Source organism: Centrocercus urophasianus, unplaced genomic scaffold, assembly GCF_019232065.1.
Source record: "Centrocercus urophasianus isolate 14NV4802_14NV808 unplaced genomic scaffold, USGS_Curo_1.0 seq_12, whole genome shotgun sequence".
NCBI classification, from domain to species: Eukaryota; Metazoa; Chordata; class Aves; order Galliformes; family Phasianidae; genus Centrocercus; species Centrocercus urophasianus.
The window spans coordinates 32,588,217-32,595,184 of NW_024884364.1; the positions used below are offsets into that span (position 1 = coordinate 32,588,217).

Below are 6,968 nucleotides of genomic sequence, written 5' to 3' on the forward strand. Positions count from 1 at the left end.
TTATATGACATTTACAGGACAAGCTCCTTTGGCCAAGCTCCTCCTGTCCAAAGGTACGAACACCACAAATGCCCACAGAGTCTCAGTGGAGATAGGAGTGGCTCAGCGTATCTAAAAATCAGATTCTGAATATCCACCAGCTTGTTTTTTTTTTTTCCCCACAAAACTCGTGTAAATCTGTTGGTCACCACACTAACTCCAGGTAAGGAGGAAGACATGTAAGCAGGTGGTTTTCTTTTCGGTTTAAAAGGGAAAATTGAGGAAGTTCTCATTTGTCAGCTTGATGCACTCTATACTTGAAAATACAGGCAGTGCATTGTCTCTTTGGTATAAAGTGTAGTTGTTAAAGACTTTTCAGATTGAATAGCATTACAAACTTCTAAAATATATATATCTATTAATAGTGATGTAACATGCATACATTTTTTTCAATCCCCTGCAATTAGGCTACTTCAGCATAGATTCAAGAGAGTATACGGACATTACTTAATGAAATTTCAAGGAACTGTAATCTTGAAGTTGGTGTCATGAAACATCAAGAAGATGTGATATTAAGAGTCTTAAAATGAAGACACGAGCAACAAATAAGAGAATGAAATTAATGTGGAAGGTAATCAAAAATGGAAAGGAAAAATCAGAAAATTTCACTTCAAAAGGAATTTAGGATGCAAAGAGACTCTTGGCCATATGAACTTGCAGTAGGATACCAGTGTTAAATAGTTGAATGCTCTAAATGTTAGCGTATTGCTCCCAATTCAAGGAGATAGCAGAAACAAAAAGGTAGTACACAGAAGGAGGAAGCATGGAGAGTCTACCTGGGAGGAATGCAGAGGCATTTTCTGAGCATATAGTGGTAGGGTTAGGAAAACCAAAGATCAGTTGGAGGTGAACCTAATGACAGACAAAAGAGGTTTCAGTAAGGGCACTCACTGAAAATTAAAGACTAAGAAGTGGACCAGCTATTCAATGGGAACATGGCGACTAAGGATAAAAAAGGCTGAGGTACTCAGTGTTCTTTTCACCTTGTTTATCACTCACTGATAAGCTTTGTCCTCTGGCAACCACCTCTGAGGTGTTTGAACTTCCTGGCAGTCTGAGGGAGTGAAACTGTACAGCAGAAGCTGATGGAATTAGTGGGAGCTTCAGCTGATTAGCTATACATGAGTCCCTATGACCAGATGGGAGGAATCCAAGGATGCCAGAGGACCTGGCCGATGTCACTGATCACAGTGGAATGACAAAAAAAAAAAAAAAAGGCAAATGTCACAGCCATCCTCAGGAAGGGTGAGAACGAGGACTGGGAAGCTAGAGACTGGTCAACACCACATTGGTCCATGGAAAGGTGATAGAACAAATCCTCTTACAAGCCATATCCAAGCGCATGAAGGACAAGAAGTTGATTGGCAACATGAATTTACTGAGGACAAAGTCTACCCTTCCACCTTGAATGCATCCTGTGACGTTGTGACTGTCTCTGTCGATGAAGAGTGAGAAGTGGACATCATGTTCCTAACTTAAGTAAGGTCTTTTAAATTGTTTTCTTCAATAGCATTATTGCCATGCTTGTGAGATATGGATTGGACAAGTGGATGATAGGCAAGTGGAAAATTATGTGGATTGCTGGGCTCAAAGAGTTGTTCATAATTAGCCAGTGGTACGAAGTCCAACCGGTGACCAGTTACTAGCAGTGTTCCTCAGGGATCACTGTTGGGATCAATATTGTTTTATGCCTTTGTTTATGACTTCTACAATGGGATTAGAGGGCACCGCAACATTCCACCAAAGGAGCGGTTGATATGCTGAATGGCAGGGCTGTCCCTGTTCAGAAAGACTTTGACAGAGGTGTAGCTAGCCAGCACAGAGAGGTACTCCTTCCTGTAAGACTACATCATGAGTGCTGTGTCCAGTTTGGGATTCCTCAGCACAAGAAAGACATGAACTTAGAACCAAGGACAAAGCTAGTACAGGCCATTGAGATGACTAGGTACTGAAGCACAGGGACAGACACAAGGAGATACAGAAGGAACTGGAACTGTTCAGCCTGGATGAGAGGCATGTAATGCACCTAGTAGCTTACTTTTGGCACAAGGCTAAATCAAAATCTAAGTACATTACAATTATTATTAGATTATTAGATTATATGACACCTGCAACACTGACATTTGGTCTGAAGTTTGATGTTAGAGAACATCATTTCAAAATTAGTCATAAAGAAGAGAATTTCTTCCTCCCATCTGCCTGGTTTTCTTGCGAATTACCATAATGTGATAAAGGATATTTTTAGTTAAAAATAGAGAGTCTGAGCTGAAGGTGCCCTTTGATACCTCATAATATGAATAAGCCCAAACTTTGCATAGTAGCATTTCCTTTAAGCTGTTCAGCTACTAGATTGCTGTTATTTTATAATCTTATAATTAGTAGTTGCACAAGTCTGTTCCTCTCTGGCATGTAGCCAGTAGACTGCCTATCACATGCTGGGCTGTGGGACTCATAAAGCTCAAGTTACTCAGAACAAATTTTGCTTACAATACATATTTTAAACAAAGGGCTCATGGAAATAGTCACCAGGAGGAAGAATAGTATTCAGGTGGACTACACAGCTGTAAGTGGAAAACACAAGGCTGTATATTTGGACAAGTCTCTAGGCTTGTGTGTGTGTGTGTGCGCGCAAAGGTTTTCTTTTATAATGGAGTAGGGTAAGACTTGAGCTTTCTTTTTTCCTTACCACTTCAATGGAAAACAAGGAAGAGGTTGTAGTTAGAACTCAAATGGACTCTGAAGAAAGCAAGGGAAGAAACATGGGTGTGAGAGTAAAGATATTCATAACAAAGGTCTCTAATATGAGAATACATGTGAAATAGCTAGATCTTGTAGCAAAAGAAGAAATATAGGGAGTGAGAAAATTTGACTTCACTTGGCTAGACAATGTACACAGCCAGCACTATGTACATGTTAGACAATCCTGTGTGGTACTGTTTACATGGCTTTAATGGGGCCAATCTGCCAACAAGCAGTTACTGATCAAGAGGATGTATATATTGGCACCTCTCATCCAGAAATACTGTGCAGACAATGCTCTATATCAAGAGAATGTGATATCCATCTAACCATTGTTTTTCCCTCAATTCCAATCTAAATCAATGTGCAGGAGAATGAGTAAAAAAGCTTAGTGACATCTTATTATAATTTATCATGTATGTTTGTACTGTTGGCACTGGACTTTTTGGCTCTGCTCTGCTCTATTTTTCTCCTTTTCCTTGTGCACTGTTCAATTTTCTGGTCACAACTGCCAGAACAAGTAGCATGGTTAATAACCTTTGAAGTAGAAGAATGAGTAAAACCCTCTGTCTTAAACTGCAAGTTCGCTATAGAAAATAACTGTAAATATTACATACAAAAATATAACAGTAAACAAAAATTATGAAAAAAAAATAGCTATAGAAATTCATCATATGATTCTTTTCCTTGGTACTGCCCAGATATGTGTGGAGCCATACCCATGTATTTTGGAGACGTAACCACGTTGAGACCTATGTTTTCCCCCTTCTGTGATTCTGAAGAGCTTCTACAGGTAAGAGTAGCACCTGAATTTTCTCCTATTTAATGGTTGATTGAACTAAATCTTAGCTGAGGTGATAAATTCTGCTTCCTCTTTCAACATTTGCAGCCTCATTCCTCAACCCTCTTACCATTCCGGGTAGGGACAATCAGAGGAGAGGGTTAATCGGGGATTTACATTTCTCCACTTCCCCGCCCTTCACACACATCGCCTTGCACCTGCATTTGAGATTTCAACAGATTCGAACAAAAGGCAGGGTCTTCAGTGAGAACAATGGGGCTGCTGTGTGTATAAATAACAGCACATAGCCTTGCGGTGTTTCTGTTGCCGGTTTTGTGCTTTTCCTAGCTGTCGGCTTAGTCTGTTGGCACACCGAGTGAGTAGGATTGGGTTTAAGGAAAGAGAATCCCACCTTTGAAATCAGCAAATCTCAGAGAGCCTTCTACACAGCAAATCAGTCTGATTTCCTTCCTTGACTGGGGAATGGGCTTTTTGGAAAGCAGGTATACAGAGATAGACGGACAGGCAGACAGGGGTAGGACATGGTTCCAGATACAGACACCTAAATTTAGGTTCCTGTAGTGGAGATGACTTCACATGAGCTAAGTTTCTGTGTTAGCATGAGGTCAACTGCCTTCCAGCTGCTGCTTGTTGTTTAATAAGAAAGGGTTTTGAAATCAGTATTGAATGCTATTGCTTTTTAAATTTTCCTTTTATTTTTTTAAGGGTAATATCTTGATTCAGGGTTACAGAGACAGACCATTGTTATTTGTGACAATCTAATTTCATTTTTTTAGTGATTCACTGTCAAAATGGTGGCAAATTTTGTACAAAAGACTTCTTCAGCTACAGGAGGCCAAAAGCTGAGCAGCAGATATCCATGACACAACTTCATGAAAAAGATAAACACAGTGTAGAAGTATAAAGAAGATTATCTTCAATTAGAGGAAGGAATCCCTCCTCCCTGCTCTTGTGTTAGCAAAGCTGGAGTATCCTCAGTGTATCAGGAACTGATCTGGCTCATTTAAAGAAAGGCCAGGGGAGTACAGTGAGAAGAATCACCAGTGTAACCTCCCTCCTATGACTTTCAGGTAAACAGCACACAGTTTAGCATTGTTTAGCCTAAAGCTGATGAAGTTGATGTGGAATGTAAAAGCCACAGATGCACAGAAGCTGGAAGGCATGCTTTCCACACCAGTCAATTGACAGAAGAAGTTGTAGGACCGAGACTTAAGGAAATAATGTCGGAGTAGAACAGGAAGAGCCTAGTCTGGTTTTACACACACCAATTATTGGTAGTAATCCATCTCACCAGACCCACGTCTAAATGAAATGATCTAAGTACAGCTGATGTTGATTTGGGACAAGATTTTAGTTTCTCAAATGCAAAAGCAATTTCACAGACTGAATGTCACTGAACATGTTCAAGGTAACTTCCCCAGCAGTTCCATCAACCACTTCTGAGTTATATTTATATATGCCAATTTTCAGCATCACTTTGAGATTTTACACCTGAAACGGGTTCATTTTTATTTGTCTGATGCACATTTCCAGCCAGCAGCCTGGAGGCTGAAGAGGATTCAATCCACAATTGTTCTTCAGAAAGCACACAAACTGAATAAATGTTTATAACCCCAAATGGTGTCACGGCAGCAGATGAATGGCAGCAGAACAATGGGCATCGCTGCACTCTTCAGGCTGCAGCCAAGTTCCCTAGCAACTACATAGGAGCTGTGCAGCCTGCAGAGGTACTGTGAGTGCCAGCAGGCCGTTATCTGAGAAATGACTGAGAAATGATCTTAGTGCCGTATTTCATTGAGGAGATACCATTAATCAATTGCCTGCTTGTAATTCACAGATACCACTTTCTCCCTTTGGGTAAACTATTAGGTAAGAATTCCTCTGGCTAATAATTTCACTGTTATTTAATTTTATGTATGTGTTAGTATTAATGATGTACGTTTAAAGTTCTTTGAGTTCCAAGGAAATAGCACTAAGTAGCTGCTATGCTGTAAGAAAAGCACACTGTGCTGAAGGTTGACGTTAAGCTAAACTGATCTAATAGCTGCTAAAAGCTTAAGTGCCAATTGCTGTCTTGATTTAGGACTGTTTTGAAACACACAGATAGGTACAAGATAAAAGGGAAAAATGAAAGGAATGGCTTTATCGAAGAGACATTGCTATTTATTAAATCAGTTAATCATACATTACCAGACTAATTAATAATTACTGGTGCAAGGAATGTGACAGATTAGCCTACAGCGATAAGAAGTGCTCCAAACAGATGATGGAAAGCTGTGGTCTGCCCTTCCCATGTGTCTGATCACAACAGAGAGCAAGTCACTCCAGCTTCTATAGCACTGTGCTCTCTGCTGCTCTGTTACTCACTGTGTCAGGGGAGGGCAGCTGGGGGTTAGGGAAAGGGTCTGCACCAGAGAGTGGTGGCGTGGAATGGGTTGCCCAGGGCTGTGGGCCCCCAGTGCTGGAGTTCAGTAAGCTAAATGAACTAAGTAAGTTCAGTTTGGACACATGTTCTCAGATGTAAGGTCTGATTTTTGGGTGGTGCAGTGTGGAGCATGGAGTTGGACTTGATCCTTGTGGGTCTCTTCCAGCTTGGGATATTCTATGCTTCTATAATTCCATGATGCTGTGAACCTAAGTGAGTTTCTTTACCATTTTGTACAGTGAAGTCTTTCCTGCCCAACACTTCAATATGTTGTAGGGGATTGTGAATTGTTCTTTACACACATCTGGAAGTAGATGGCAACATGTAACTTTACTTCTACCTGGACAAACGCTGCTTTCAGTCTGATTTGACTAGGAGACTTTCCGTTGACCCGCTGTCTGTCTTCTCCAAGTAAGTTCACAACATATTTATCATGTGCTACAGACTGGCATCTACCTCTATCCTGAGGCAAGAATTGTTGTCTTTGTAATTTTTACCTTTGTCACAGATAAAGAAATTACCATTTTACAGTAGGCCTAAGGATTTGTGGCCACTGATCTGGGAGAAGGGAAAGGAGCTAGAGACTCAGATAAAAAAGCGATGTACACGCGCAAGTGACTCTAAATACCAAATCAATCACATTTGAAAGTTCAGGATTAAAAGGAAGCATGAGATTCTTGGGCTACAGCATCATGTTGCCTTTGGTAGAGATGTTTTGCTTCAGAAAATATTTTCCTGTCCTTGGTTGCCCTCTTCCTGGCCACAGAGCTTACTGCTTCCTCTGTAGGCATGGCCCTGCTATAAGCCAGACCTCTGAAATGATTTAACATAAATCCCTCGATTTTTTTCTTTTTCTTTGTCAGTTTTTTTTTTTTTTTTTTTTTTTTTAATTTTGTTTATTTTTTAATTCAAAAAAGGTAAGTAAACAATGGGAGGAAAAGTGGTGAATGTGGCACTGGGAAC

The 6,968-nt window shown here is 40.3% G+C and overlaps 1 long non-coding RNA gene across 5 annotated transcripts in view; it reads left to right on the forward strand.

Moving 5' to 3' along the window:
* Window positions 1-995: 995 nt before the first annotated feature.
* Window positions 996-6,968, forward strand: part of LOC122155573 — a 17,134-nt gene continuing 11,161 nt past the window's right edge. For 2 of the 5 annotated variants that reach the window (XR_006167272.1, XR_006167269.1), the window contains exons 1-4: window positions 996-1,518; window positions 3,480-3,571; window positions 4,357-5,449; window positions 6,245-6,416. This is a non-coding gene — a long non-coding RNA (uncharacterized LOC122155573). The other 3 variants (XR_006167271.1, XR_006167270.1, XR_006167273.1) reach the window with 3 other exon arrangements.